This window comes from Periophthalmus magnuspinnatus, chromosome 21 (assembly GCF_009829125.3).
Source record: "Periophthalmus magnuspinnatus isolate fPerMag1 chromosome 21, fPerMag1.2.pri, whole genome shotgun sequence".
Taxonomy (NCBI): Eukaryota; Metazoa; Chordata; class Actinopteri; order Gobiiformes; family Gobiidae; genus Periophthalmus; species Periophthalmus magnuspinnatus.
In genome coordinates, this window is record NC_047146.1 from 14,341,917 (window position 1) to 14,357,513 (window position 15,597).

At 37.5% G+C, this 15,597-nt stretch overlaps 1 protein-coding gene across 1 annotated transcript in view; it reads left to right on the forward strand.

Annotated features, from left to right (window-relative positions):
* The first annotated feature begins 343 nt into the window (after positions 1–343).
* The window catches only part of b3galt1b (UDP-Gal:betaGlcNAc beta 1,3-galactosyltransferase, polypeptide 1b), a 61,350-nt gene continuing 46,096 nt past the window's right edge, over positions 344–15,597 (forward strand). Inside the window, exon 1 of the mRNA XM_055230833.1 lies at positions 344–396. The gene's annotated coding sequence lies outside the window, so the exon portion shown is untranslated. The remainder of the gene's footprint in view (positions 397–15,597) is intronic.

A 15,597-nucleotide genomic window follows, 5' to 3' on the forward strand; every position in this document is an offset into this window, starting at 1 on the left:
TTTTATGATAATCCTAGACAGTATTCATTTCAATCTTTATTAAGAACACAGAATATCTGGTTCATATGGTTTATATTAAAAAGAATAGTAGTAGTAAGCTAGGTTTTATTTTATTATTTTTTCATAAATCACTAATGCTGGACTTGGTCATTTAAATTCTCTCACAACGTCAATCTACCTTGCTAATACAGCCTTTGTGCAGTGCTCACTTTCTCCCTTTGAGCGGATTGGCAAAGTGTACGTCGGATTACCTCGTGATTGGTCGGGTCTGTCTACGTCAGCGCAGTAGCCCAACCATGGGGCTGTCCCCCAGTCGAATAACAGTGCTTCAGGATGCGGGAGCAGGCAGTACCGTATCATCAGGACCACAAGTCTGTGTGGGATGGAGACACGAAGGTAGGCATTGTTTTTTATTTCCTTTACCTAAAAAAAACATTGTTTAATCGGTTATCTGGATTTCATACGATGTTATAGATTTAAAGGTTTTACTGTGATTAAAAAAGACTCTTACACATGGCACATCTTACCTCGATAGTCCGATCATAGCACATTTGGGAGGTTTGAGCTTACCCCCCGTCCACTCGGCTGGTCCCCGTGTGAGCCGTTAATGAAACGGCCACTTGGCTTCTCCATCCTCGCTTAGCCAACGCTGAATTTGCAGTAGTCTCTGGTTGTACAGGTCCGGAATGCAGTACGTGGTTGTCCAGGGGCGTAGGACGGTGCAGTTGGCGAGTTGCACTAGATAAAGAAAAGTTAAAGCCCCTGTATTCCTTGCTGAGCTGAACTATGCTAATGCGAATGCGACGGTCTCCGCAACTAGCTAGGTGGACGTTAAATGTACTGAAATAAGTTCTCTGTGTAACAAACCGAGGACATTGATCATTTTACACGAAATTTGTGCGGGTATTTCCTCTATTTCACGTGGACTTACCTCTTTACGTGATGTTTTATTCATAGTTTTGCCGTTTTTAGTTTTACCTGGGTCTTGTTAGAAAATGTGTTTACCAGAGGGGGCACGCGCAGTGACAGCACGAGACTGAAAGGCGGGAAAAAATGCTAAAAATAAAGTAGCTTAATGTTAATTGGGTAGTTATTAAAATGATATAAAGCATCTAAAGCCTAGTGGATTTTTAGATTGTTTAAAACTCATTAAGTGTACCCCAGCTGAGAGGCTATTCTTCTTGTCTAGAGGCAATATGAAGGCAGTTTTCATTGGGCTTTTATGTGTTATTAGAAATGAAATCTTTGGCTAAGGCTAGTGGCTACTACCAGCAGGCTAAAATATCATATAGCTTAACTCCACTAAACCATTTTATTAGCAGCACACAGAAGTAACCTATTGTGTGTCTCAGAATCAGTTTTATTACCATTGTCGGTGAACAAAATTCACAAATTAGGTACTTGCTTCACGTTTAATACGTTTACTCATTATGTATAGGCTACTCATAAGAACTCCCAGTATTAAGAATGGGTGTGGTGAATAATATGCTAATTAGGGCCAGGGCTGTTTCATTATGGCAAAAATCATACAGTCATAATTATTTGAATTTGAATTTCATACGATTACTTCCTGTAAAAAATTAATCTGTCAAGAAAGTATAATAAATCCAATTATATTTATATTTTGGTGACACTTTTGTTTAAAAATTTAGATTACAAAAGTGTTCTTGCTCCAGGTTGTGAGTGGCAGAACGAGTGCTTATACCATTCTGAGCAGAAGGTAACTAATTGTATTTTCAATTATGACATGTTTGTAATGGAATAGAGTAATAATTGAAACCACTATTACAGGCGAAATCTGATTAATTACACAACGCTAATTAAGATATACTGTCATTCCTTTCATGCATAGCTTATAACAAAGCTTATATCAAATCATAAATCATTCTTGTCTTCATTCCATTGACGGATCCAACAGGCAGAAGCAGTGTGTGGCATTGTTTTCATAACAATATAATTTCAATAATAGATGATGTTTTGTGAAGCAGTGCTGTATGTTTAATATTAAAACTCTCAGTCTGATGTGCCAAATGTTGTCATAGAAACTGTTTGGACAAAAAGTTTATTCTTGTAGGTTACCTTGTTTACTTGGCTGCATAATGAAGACATATTCACAGAAATTGTTGATATTTTGTTATTTTTACAAACCTGACCAGACCTTGATGTGGTAGTACAAGAAACAAATACATGGAAATGAAACACAGAAGTCAAAAGTCAGGAAGTCAGGAAGCCATCTCATACCAAGGGACAGACTCTGCTGCAAAGAACATTTAGATCCTTATCCAATGATAATCTTTCTTCTCTTTCCCCTCATGTCATGGTTCCTGTTATATATCCATCTGGCCCATGTTTAGCTGTTGAGATTACTGGTATTGGCATTTGGTTGAGTTTACTCTGCCACGGAGCATTTAGCTCACCCACGCCTTTGCCTGTGACCTGCTTACTAGGACTGCTCCACTAATCACATTCCTGCAAGGTGTAATTAGTCCAACGTCTGCAGCCCTAATCCGCAGGCTAACTCCAGGCTAGTATGGCTGTGCTTTGCTTTGCTTAGTCAGATTGTGCTGTGCTATGGAGACCAGTTGAATGAGGCAAAAGGACTGTTGTTTGGTCTCAGTTGTTCGCACTGATATTAGTTAATGGGTATGTTGCATTTTTTCTCATATATGGAGCTTAAGAATGCCATTTCGAAGCCTGCTGTATATCCGAAGGTACATTTCCCATAAATTTTTCCCATGGAATTTTAAAGACACAACAGAGGCTAACCAGCTATATGGTACCTAATATCCATAACACTGTTGTTGTCAGACCAACAATTACATTTAAAACCTAAAATTCAGCAACATGTTTTAATAACATAGCCCATAAAATATGCCAAGGATTCAGAATACACACTTGAGTCTGTTCACTACTGAATCTCCACAAACTCAGGTGGATGTGATTGGCAGGTGGATTAGCCAATCAGGACACACATGGTCTGTTCGTATCAAAACAAATACGGCTACTTCAGAGGAAAAAAGAAAGGAAAAATATCCCAGGGAACTGAAAAACATCATAGATTTCTGGAATGTCAATGAGTAAAGCACTAAATTTGTTAAGCTGAGGTGAGGGAAATGCGATTTTGTTTGTAAATCATAGGGGACAAATGAACTCCTTCGTTTCACATGCATCACTGAAAAAAAAACCAAATATGATTGCTTGATCATGTTTGGTTCTGGCTTGAGGCACAACAGAGGGAGTGGGGATCAGACTGATATCCCTTTGTTTAAGAAGTACAGAGAGATATCATTCTGGATCATGTGGCCTTGTAGTCATTAGCTGCCACATAGATGAGGGAGCTTTCAAACTTTATTTTTATTTTTGAAAGTCTAGGGGAAAAATGCTTGGGAAATTTACTTACGGAACCAAATAGTGGGCGGTCACTGTTGAGCTCCATAGACCTCTTTTTAGCCACAAGCCAAACAGATTTAAGACTTATGTATTTCATAGATTATCTCACAATATTCTAATGCTGGATTGTGTTTGAAGTAGACATGTCAACTTTGGTACATCCTAAATTTGAAGTCTGAAAATCTGAATGTGAGAACAACACTTTTACGCATTTGAACTTTTCTATCTGTCTCTAAAAATCCTTACACTCTCTGTAGTAGAGTGCACTGAGCAGTATTTTCTGTGTCCACTTGCAAGCCACTTGAGTTTTCTGCTCCGGGGTTAATGGTTACCTGCCAGCAGAATGAAATGATAATAATTGTGATTAATGTACAATTTCGCATGATATGATTGTAGTTTTTATCTTCTGCAGTCTCAGTGAAGAAAGAAATCATTGAATCATCATCATATTTACAGTTAATAAACCCCAATATTAACAAGACTAAAGACTAGTCCAATGAGGATCATCTGGTCTTCCATTAATTTATGGATTAAGGATTCTTTTTTCCAGACCAAGGTTTAGTTTGATTTCATACCTGACAGTTTTGACTGCTCACTAGCGGCTTTCCTCAGAGTTGTCACGTGAAAAAGAGTCTTATTAAAATAAGCCAAAAGACTGTGAAAAAGTGGTATGATAAGGCATTTTTCCCAAGAAAGGTGTCGTGGCAAATAGCCTATTGTTCCTATACACATGGATTTTAGTCAATCTATTTCACACAGATGTAATAATAGACTACACCAGCACCGTCATTATCAGAAACACACAGCTATTGTTGTTAAATATTGGTTATCCCATGGAAAAGAAGTTCTATATAAAAAGCTCCTTTCTGGCTTGCACCACTTTGAAACACCAAGAGCTGTTCTGCTGACAGATTGTCTCAGATTCTTCTGAAATGATGATTAAACCTCTCCTTTTCTCAGATTATCGGTTGGCACCAAAATTGTGATATTTCTTTTTGTGTGATTTGAAGGACCTCATGAGATTACAGCCGAGCCTCATGCTATTCACCAGGCCCCACTCAGACAGGCACTCAGCCATGCTACTCTGAGCCATGGGTAAACTTATGTCTGCCTGGAATAAAAGCATTACACATTATGGTAGGATTTATTTAAAGTAGTTATAAGGTTATGGAAAATTAATTGTTCAACTCTAGAGTGAGAAGTGAAGTGATATTGCTTTGTTTCATATTCAATTAAATACATGGTGACTGTTTGGTGTTTCAATCCCAACTCCAACTAGTGTTGATGTTATGTCCTTGGGCAAGATATTTCACCACTGTACAGCCTATATATGTGTGTATGAATTTGCATCAGTAAATTGGTTGACATTTATATTAGCTGCCTTTCCCATTATAACAGTATCCCAGCTATATGTTATTAGAGATTTTGGATTAAATCCAATAAATTACATTGAGCAATACATTTTCTAATATACCGTATGAAAGGTAGTACAGCTATTCATGGAAAAACCATGCAAATATCAACAATTGACATTGCATTGAAAGGTGCAAAAGTCCATTTATCCATTTACCATATTTTCCGGACTATTTGTTGCTCCGGAGTATAAGTTGCATTTTTTGGCTACATTTATTTTACAAAATCAGAGAACAAGAATAGACATTTTATATTTAAAGGCAAGTCATAATAATACGAATAAAATAGAGAACAACAAGCTGAACAGCAGTACAGCGCACTAACGTAACACATTTTTATTTATTCAGCCACATGAAGCATAGACAACAAACTGAATATGTGTCTGGTATGTTAACATAAGATAGTAATAGTTAATCAGATAACTAAAGCTTAAAAAACAAGCTAACAAGTTTATCAAACTCATGATGTCACTCCAAGTCAATAAATTCATTGAATTCTTCATCCTCTGTGTCGCTTCTGAACAACTCCACCAACTCCAGAGGTAGATGAAGCGCCACTTCCTCTTCTGTGTGGCTGTTATCAGACTCAGCAGAATATGATTTTTCTATAGAGGGAATTTTTGTTCAGTCTTTTTCAAATGTCTTTTAAATTACTGTAATGTTGAAATTTTTAATTTTCAATGGTACAGTAGTAATAGACACTGGTACACAATCTTAGAGTGCCCTCGCGTGGTTGTCAGTGTGACAATAACAAAGATGTGAAATTATATATTTTAATAATTTCAAATATAAGTCATTTCTGAGTATAAGTCACACCCCCAGCCAAACTATGAAAAAAGTGCAACTTATAGTCGGGAAAATATGTTACTTCCTCTTATTCAGGGCTGGGTCTAAGCAGGGACTGTCAGATTGCCTCACCTCACACACTACCTCCAGCTCATTACAGCAACATTTAGTCCCATTGAAAATAGTGAGTATGATAATTTTCCCATAAGAGATGCCACAGTGAATAAAAAAGCCAGTTTCAAACAATAATAAAAAGTTGTTATTCTCCTCTAATCACACAAATTGATGGAGCGAGGCAAGACTTGATTAAACTTTCCATTATTTGAGTGATTTATTTATAATGTGCGTCTGTTGTTAATTTCACCTTTCAGTTTCCTTCTGCGCTAAGTTTCCAATAGTAATGATTTACTACAGCCCCACAGTAATGAAATGTGTTTTTTGGAGTGATCATGTAGGTCACATTGATTTTTTTGTATTTCTTAGAGTCTTGTAATTATGGCTGTCTTGTAATTACGTTTTACAATAATGTCAGAAGCGATGACATATTAGACTAGTTAAGTGCCTTATTCCACCACCTGTGAATTATTTTCTTTTTTCTTCTATAATAACAACTATAACTGGCTATACTGGCAAGCGTTACAGATATTTGATTGATTACAACAGGCAGAAACACAATTGCAGGATATCGAGACAGCCTGAAATTGCTTTAAAATGTTTGAATTGTCAAAACAAATCTTTGAAGATCATACGTTTGGGAAGGGGAAACAAAGCAATTTATTTCTCATTGTATTTTGAAAAGAAAAAAGTGTTCCCCTGACCAATACCCAACTATGCAGCCAAAATGATGATGACCAGGCCTGAGTCAATTGTGGCATTGTAATGTGGTGAATCAAATTAGACGGTAGACAAGGCTGCCAAGCGGATGCCATTATAGAGACTAACAAACAATGATGATGTTTGGCTGAGCATATGACCAATGGTATCCTGCAAAATCATTACACTTAAAGAAGACATAAATGTGCTTTTGTCAGCTATACAGTTATAATCTATGACACCTGTGGATCATTCTTTTAAACTGCAATATTGATCTAAATATCGATTTAAAAGGACTTCATAAAAGAAAAACGTAAGCTGATAAAAAAAATGCCAGCCCAGTTAGGTACCGCTCTGCTGGACCATAATGTCGGCCCCTCCGTTGGATAGATGCTGATCACGCTAGAAAGCAGCAGACCTTTTTTAAAATTTGCATCAAAATGGCTGCACAACACTGCTGGATCACATGTATCATCAATTAAAAAAGTTAAATTGGATAACTAACTAAGTACAGAGCAGTGGGTGTGTACCAGTGGCAGTGAAAATGGGGGTTGATCAGAACAATGACGTTTTCAGTACTCAAACATGCATGAATCAAGTTAAATACCACTTCAAGTAGGTAAAACAATGAATAAACAACAATTATAACAGCTCAAAAAAAAAAAAAATTTCTATCTCCCTAAATACTGATTCCTACTGATTCACTCAGAGCACATTATTAGCCTGTAACCACCTGCATGGTCAGTTTGACTTTTTGAGCTCGGAGGAAGAGAGTTTCGTGCAAACCTTATTATACCATGACCCAGGTTGTTATCCAGGCTCTCTGTACCAGAATAATGCTTCCAGCCTTTTGGAACAAGTCCAGAATTGGTTTGAAGAGCTTTTATAGGTCATGATAGTCTTACATAATTCAGACATTTGGCATCACGTCCTATACTTACTGGTTATGTATTCTGTTCTGATGAAAAATAGACCAATCCTTTTTATACACTGACTATTATATGATTATTATAATGTTATGCAGATATCCAACTCCTACACAAAAAACAGCTTTTGCCTCCAGACAGTCTTGTTTTTTAATGCTTTAGCTTGTTGTTATAACTATGCAAAAGAAGGCTATAAATTGCATTGAGTAGTTAATAGTATGTGATTTTGAGTAAAATAATTCAGCCCCAGGTTCTCCACTTCACAAATCTCACATAAACCAGACATGAGAGACCATCACTATAGGCCTTTATAGGTTTAGACAGACAAATGGGCGTATACATGAATTTAAACAAGTTCTTGGCACAGAGGATAAAACATTACATCAGACAAATTTGTCATTGAGGCGCCTTTGTCTGCCTAGACTGGACATGTGAAATATTAACTGCTGAAGCTACATCTTTAAGAAAACATGATAGGAACATATAGCAGAGGTATACAGTGCAGCTGTTGGCCATCTCCAAAGGGAGGATGAATGAGCAATGAGAAGATAAAAAAAAAAAAAAAATCATACTAGCTACAGCTACAGTGATGTAATGCTGAGTTATGTTTAGCATGTCACACTCTACATGCTTTTACGACCGGAGAGACTAGCCAGTTGTTTTATAGGCTTGTGCATACGTACTGAGGACCACAGCCGGCTCAAACACCGCTGAAGAAACCCATATTATAGATCTATGGGAATTGGACATCTGAGGAGGAGTGTGCATGTGCAGCAGGAGATGACAACAGCAGCATCAGCTTTCAACACAAATGACTGAAATAACCTGCTTTTAGCTTCTAGTTTTCTAGTTTGTGTAAAATGGAGGATCTGGACAGAGCAGTGGGCTGACAGTGGCTGGAGAGGAGCCCGTCTGTTTATGAAGCAACAGCATTAGTGGAATAAAGGGACTATTACACGTGTGTGGAGGAAAATGTAACTGTTCTGGACCTGCTCCTGCTTCTGGGAAATACAGAATATTTCTTCAGAAAAGACTTGGTTTTGATTTGCACCTGTGAGAGGTAACGTTTGTGGCACATTGTTAATATCTCTTCATGAATGTACGTTATGTGTAGTACGTTACATATGTGTAGAGCTCAGGATTTCTAGTTCCATACTAATAATTAGCTACATAGATAACAATAGTACTGAAGTAGTGAACTTCAGTACTATTGTCAGTAAAAATAAATATACTAATTTGAAATGTAGTTTTTATAAAAAGTGGTGTTATTAATTGTTATAGAGTAAATATTGATGTCCACCCCAACTCTGCTTGCCTACCCATAAAAGTCACCGCACACTATTGCTCTGCAAATTCTGTAAAAGCTATCAACAATTTAGATGGCAAATATCAGTTCCTGCTGAGTTGATAACTTTGTTACTCAATTCTGTCATTATAATGAATGCCATTTTATCACAAAAGTTTCGCCAGTTTGACAATGAACAATAGAGGTTCATTTATCAAAGAATCACATTAGCAACTTAGCTTTGGTTACCAGATGTGCAGTCTGTAATATCAGCAATCATTTATAGACTGACACTTTGTTTACTCCAAAATTTAAAACTGATATTTTTGACTTTGACTGTACCTTAAGGTCAGCGTGTATTTTCCATAATTCAGACTCATACACAAGCTGTTTTCAACTTTTCTTGGAGATGGTTTATTGGTTATTGACGATATGAGAGGAGTTTCACAGATATCGTATTGGTCCGATAAAAGTACAAAAATTAAAAGTTAATGTGTAAATTTCACTATAGCTTAACATGAATTTGGTCCCTGCAGAGGATTTTAAAAGCTTAATATCAGTATCAGCAAATATCGGTCATCGGTATGGGATAGCTGCATTGGCTCAAAAAACCCATATCGACCCATCCCTAATTTTCCTACATTAAATGACATATATCAGAAAGTTTGCACCTAAAACACAGGTAACACGGCATGACTTGAATAGGTGGTCATGTTTAATCTCTTGTTGAACACTAACATCCCTCGATCCAAAACAAAGCTAAGTCTATCCGCTCTATGATGACAGGGTTATTGTGGGTATGCTCATATAGCACGCCGGACCTGGTTTGGCTGCCTTATTAGAGCAATGGGTTTGAAGTGCGCCCCGTTGAAGTTGGCCTTGATTTCCCCAGTGAGCAACCGACCAACCGAATACTTTTTATTGCACTGACTAAAATGGCCTTGGACATGTTCTACAGACTGCAACAGAAGATGAGGGTATCAAACTGAAAGGCAGAAGTTTGAAAGCTGGTTTTACACTGCTGCGATCTACCGGGACTTAGCCTTGACAGTTATAATTTTTTGCACTTTTATTCAAATTTGCAAGTGTTTTAAAGTCAGCTTCTTGCGTAGCTGGCCTGCTGTTTTGAGAACGTAAACGGTCTGTGAAAAGTGTACACAGCTTCACAGTCCTGCGCGTTTTCCATCACTTGTTTATACCGGGGAAACAAATTGCTCTCCAGGGATTGTGCTAAAGCAACAGTATACGCTATGAGGAAAACTCTGTGCGGTCAAGGATATGTTTTGTGAACACTTTACTACAGAGTCTATAATAATAATAACCATAAAGACTCCAAAAGGATAGGCTATGTGTGAATTTGAAGGCGCACTATGCAACTTTTCTGGTGGGGGGGATCCGCCACTGGCTAATTTTCACGGAGAAGTTATTAGTTTGCATGGAATTTTCCACAGTATGGCATTAAACTTGCAGTTATTTTTATTATTATCAAATACCTTGAAAATTCAAATTGTAAGGCAGGTTGTCTTTACACAGATATGACATGATATCTTGGCCTGATTGCGTCACCTGATGGCTGGGTACGTTAATTGTGTCAAAAAATAATTCATCGCAATTCATTTTTTTGTCACGCGTTAACGAAGGTCATATGTATCAGTCAAAAACACAAGATCAAAGAACCCCACTCCAGTCTTTGAGTCACTGCACTCGCCTTTTGGTCTCCCTCTCTCCCTCTCAGCACATACAAACACATAGAGTCAGATCACGGAGAAACGGGCCGCTAAATTCTTCAAACCGAGAGTGATGCTAAATAAATAATGAAATAGGTACTTGGACTGATCAGCGGCAGTGCGTAGAGTTTACTACACACATCAATTATGTTTACTTTGAATACTTTGCAAACTACAGAGATATTAACATCCCACATGTTTAGTTCATCTGTGAGATGGTTTGAAGTAAGACTGCACCAGAACTGAACCAGAACTGAACCAGAACTGAACCAGGACTAATGAAGGACTAAATAGGAATCTGATTACCAGACAGATCTGGTCATCACGACTGAAGCAAGACTAATGGGCTGATTCCACATCATGCAGCTCCGCTCCGCTGTGCCACGCCACTGAATTGTCTCCGTTTGAGAGCGCAGAACCTCACTCATTGGATGTGTTTCATCTCCTCACAGCTGTGCCGTGCAGGACTGTGAGCCCTGAGGAGCTCAAGAGAAGAATGTGCAGAGACTCCCTGTTTGTGAAATAAAATACATATTTATTCAAAAGCAGGAGTGCGGACCACAACTGTGTTAAATTAGATTGTTATTTAGCTCATGTCACTTCAGTTTACATGTTTTTCACCATCATGAGTGTATTTAGGTATTAAACAGTTTCATGAACGGGTCCAATAAAGGTTTCACTATCCAACTATCAAAGCAACAACTGGTAAAAACTTCTACTATAAGTAATCTGATTAAAATAAAGTTTGTACAAAGTGTATTTAATTTGTAAATTTGGATGTAGTTCACGTTCTCTTTCTTGTTTGGTGTGTTCTGTGCTGTAGACATTGATCTGGCCGGACACCAGCACTCTGCTTTCCTTATTTAGGCTAGGGTTAGGGTTAGGAGCAGCAGAGTACACAGGACAGTTACAGGACTTCAAAAGGTTAAAAAACATTCCAAAGTAGATATTAGAAAAAAGAGGCCAATACTGAGCGTTTTGATATTATTTGGACTTAAATTTAAAATAACATGGTCCCAGATACATTAAAAAAACATATCCAAGTTAAAACAGCACAGCACTGGGTGAATATGCTGTGAGATATTCAGTGAGATATTCAGGCAGTTAATGAAGTAGTCTAAATAAATAAATACATTTCATACAGTGTCGTTCTCTTCTGACAGATAGAGATTGCCAAACTTTTTCAACTCTTTTTCATAGAGTTCACAGTGATGGGTTTTAAATTCATCACCTGTTATGAAACAAAGGGCTGAATGAAAGAGTGTATCTAAAGATTTCAAGGTAGAGGCTAAAGTCTGCATGTATATTATATCTCCATAATCCAGTACAAAAAGAAAGGTTGCTTGAGAAATTTGTTTTCTGTAATTCAATGAAATACAACAATTTGTATCCTCCTGTGGACTTTCTTTGGGTTTGGAGTGGAGTGCATTTAAGACCTCCATGTAACTGAAAGGTTTAAAGAAAAAATCAGACTGCTAATGTATAAATACTACATTGTGAGAGGGATCTTACTGTCCTCCAGAACTTTGCTGGATTTACATGATTCTCACCACAGACATGAACTATACAAAAATCTAACAAAAATTAACCTTTCCTAAATGGACATTATCTATATCAAAGAGTCTGGTGGAGCACAAAGTTACTAATCTGGACGATGAGTCAAGCTCACGTCCACCTCTCAGGGACTGTCAGCGTCCATATGGTCGACCCCGGCTGACCTGGATTTCCCAGATGGTATTATCCAGACCCCTGGCAGAGCTCATCACCCCCACCCAAGACCGGACTGTCACCTAATTTAATTAAGTTTATTTTTGTATAGCCCAAAATGACAACAGCCAACATTCACAGAAACAAGCAAATAGATAGCCTACCCTTCTTCTTAGCAAAGAAAAACTCCAAAAAACTCAGTTGGAAAAAAAGAATCCTTGAGGAAAACCACAGTGAAGGAGAGATTCACTCCCATGGATGGACAGGCTGTAGGCTCAGTGCAAGTCTGTCGGGCCAGAGTCCATTGTTAATCCATGTGGCCAAGAAGGAAAAGTTAAGTAGCCAAAGCTAAGATTTGTTTGTTTAGTTCATCCGTGTAACAGTTGTAAGACTCACTGTAGTGCAACATTTGTAAGCCCCACTGCAGTGTACACTTATATGAATCAGCCAGTGCTTCATCTGTTTGTGTGTGACTGGCAGAGAAAGACTTACACAACAAATTACACAAGGCAAATAGTAATTAAGATGGAGGACACAGGAACAAAAACAATTTGTGAATATAAAATTTTTATACATATGGGTTTCTTTTTTCCAAATCTAATTGAAATCACAATTTGAATAGACGCAATTAGAAAATTACAAAGGCTGCAGTTTTTGAAGTACAAGCTCCTCCACAAACAATAAAATATCTTGTCTTATTCCGCATGAAAACTTCTAACCCTGTACTTTGGATCTGGACAAACATGTTCTGAAATACATGTGATTCTTGTAATTGTTTGTCAGTTAATATTTATTTTTGTCAATTCTCAAAGTTATAAATGTGAACTTTGAATAGAATCCTGTTCCAACATAAACCACGACTCCAATAGCAATGCTTGTCAGAAAAAAATCACAATTAGATCTTTTTCCCAAATCGTTCCGCCCTAGTTTCTTTCCAGTCTGTCAATAAGTCGACCGATTCACCAACAAGTACCATAGCCAACTACAGTATTTTTCTGAGAGCATGTCTGAGTGTATGTATTTGTGTTACATCTTGTTAAGATTTTCTCTTTCAAATTGAAGCAGATCTTTGGCAAACAGGTTTACACAGACTTTGTTTATTCTGCTTAATTAACCATGTGCTCTGTAGCTTAGCATCTTTGTACAGGTCTGGCTGTGTCTTGTACTCAGTATTGGCCACATTCTTTAGTGTCATATTGAAATTGAAAATGGATATTGAATAGTAGGCCTATCACGATAACATATTTTGAAGCATGATATATTACTGGAGAGAAACAATAATATTGAAACTACTTTACATCACTGACACCATAACAACAAAGCATGATAATCCCAGGAACCATTTTTTACTAAACGGTATTGTTTAAAGGCCTGAGCTAGTAGAATGAAGCCTCTACAGGTCAAATCGCATAACACTACAACAAAAATTCCCCATTATTGCAGTGTTTTGTTATTTTTTTCTGCTTGTATTGCATTTTAAACAGGGTGCCCATGAAAAAGAGACCCCAAGTGCTCTCATTGGTTCCCCTGTATAAATAAAAATTAAGAAAGAAAGAAAGGAATTGTACTCACGATAAATACTGAGCCCCAAAATATATTGTTCCAGCTTTCGTACTGAACGATAAGTGAAAATAGTATTAATTGTGACAGGCCTATATAACAACCAATACGTTGAATTGATATTTGCACTTATTAGCATATCGACTATCGGCTGTCGATGACTAAGAGAGACCGGCCAATATTTTGTTTGTGCCAACCAGCTGCCTAAAGAATATGCATATAGTTTGATTTGAACACTTTACTACAAAAACAAAGGAGAGTGTACAAAATGTAGCTACACTGCTCTCTTATCCAGTTTGTAGTAAAACATATCAGTAGAGCTTATCGGCCTTCGGTTGATCTGGGTTCGAAACAATCAGTATTGACAATGGCCATGAAAAAAAAAAAAAAACATTGTTGATTTCTATCTCTAGTACTGAAACATAAATAGTGGAAAGCACTGATGAATGTACATTGTCCAGCATCTAAAACGAAACACTTCTGTCTATATTGAGGCATTTCTTAAGCTGTTGTGTATGTGTGCAGTTGGTTTGACTGGCAGCATCTCTACAAGATGATAATGTGCACATAGGAGTTAACAGTGTGCGATCTCATGCATAATGCAGCCCGAACACTGACAGGGACAACTGTGAGCCCTGATACAGAGACACCTCTGCTCCAAAGTAACACGTCACACAGCCCAGCACTAGACTGTATCAGACATTAGCTCTACTTAGTGTGTGTGTGCAATGGAAAAAAGGGTGGAAAGAACATGTTTTATTTGTTTGCATATTGTAAACTGTTGAAGTCAAGGGAATTCATATTTGTATTTAAATCTAGATTAAAATATTTTTGTCTTTTAATTGCAAGATGTCCCATTGTCTGTATTGTGTTAATTCAAAGCAGTGGAGTATTTATTTCCCTAAAGGTATTGTGTACAGGCTTGGATATGTGTAAAAAGAAATAATCAAATCTGTCAACCGGATCCAAAATTGTAGGAGTGAAGACGTTTTGATGCTCATCCAAGCCACTTCTTCAGTTCTGGTCAGATTACTGATGGACGCTGCCTTACATGAAACTTTTTGTTGCATTCATTAAATTATGTGAAGGTGTGTATTGCAGATCTAACTTGTAACTTAACCTAGTCTCTTGCCAGTGGAGAGAGGCAGATGGCATATCCTCTGCCAGTTGCACAATGCACCTTTAACATGTGATATTTGAGTTCGACAGATAAGTTTGAATGTGGTAATGCTATACCTGCTAAAATGAAACTCTATACAAAGTTGCCACTAGGCCTTTGCGGTAGAGAAAAAAATTTCATGTTGAAACAAGCGTTGGATGGTTAATTACATTGCAGTAAGTAATTCCACTCTCCTTGATAAAACAAATTCATAAGGGAAATTACTCACATCTATCTTGAAGCTATATTTAAATCATCTTAAGACGCAAACACGCAGTTTAGATCAGAAAAGGCGAGGCAGTGGACAAATCATGATACCATTTCTGTATTTTATGTTTGTGTAATTGGGTTATTTTCATCTCACCTCCACATACGCACTATATTCTGAAATGTGGTTTATTGTTAGTATGAACCAGTGGCGAATCGTGCCCTTTGGACCTAGACCTTCAGCCAATTATCAGTAAAAATACCAAAGAGGCCATACACAGTTGTATATGAGTCAGGACTAACTGCAGACACATGATTTGAACCAACCACAAGCACTGTTATTAGAAGTTAAACCGCACTGACTAAATGCTTAAATGCATAAAAACATGAGTAGTGAGAGTGAAATGCGTCGATCGTCTCCACACACTTCACCATCACAAACCTTCAGCTGATCGATACAACCACACGAGCGCACACACCTAATCAGAACAAGCAACTGAACACATCTGTAATGACACATGTTTTTCCTTTCTGTGAGGTCTGAGCTTGGGTCCGAGTGTTTGTAAATCCTTTGCTAGTAGCCTGGTTGTACATAGCAAACACATACTGCCCCTCTCTGAAAATA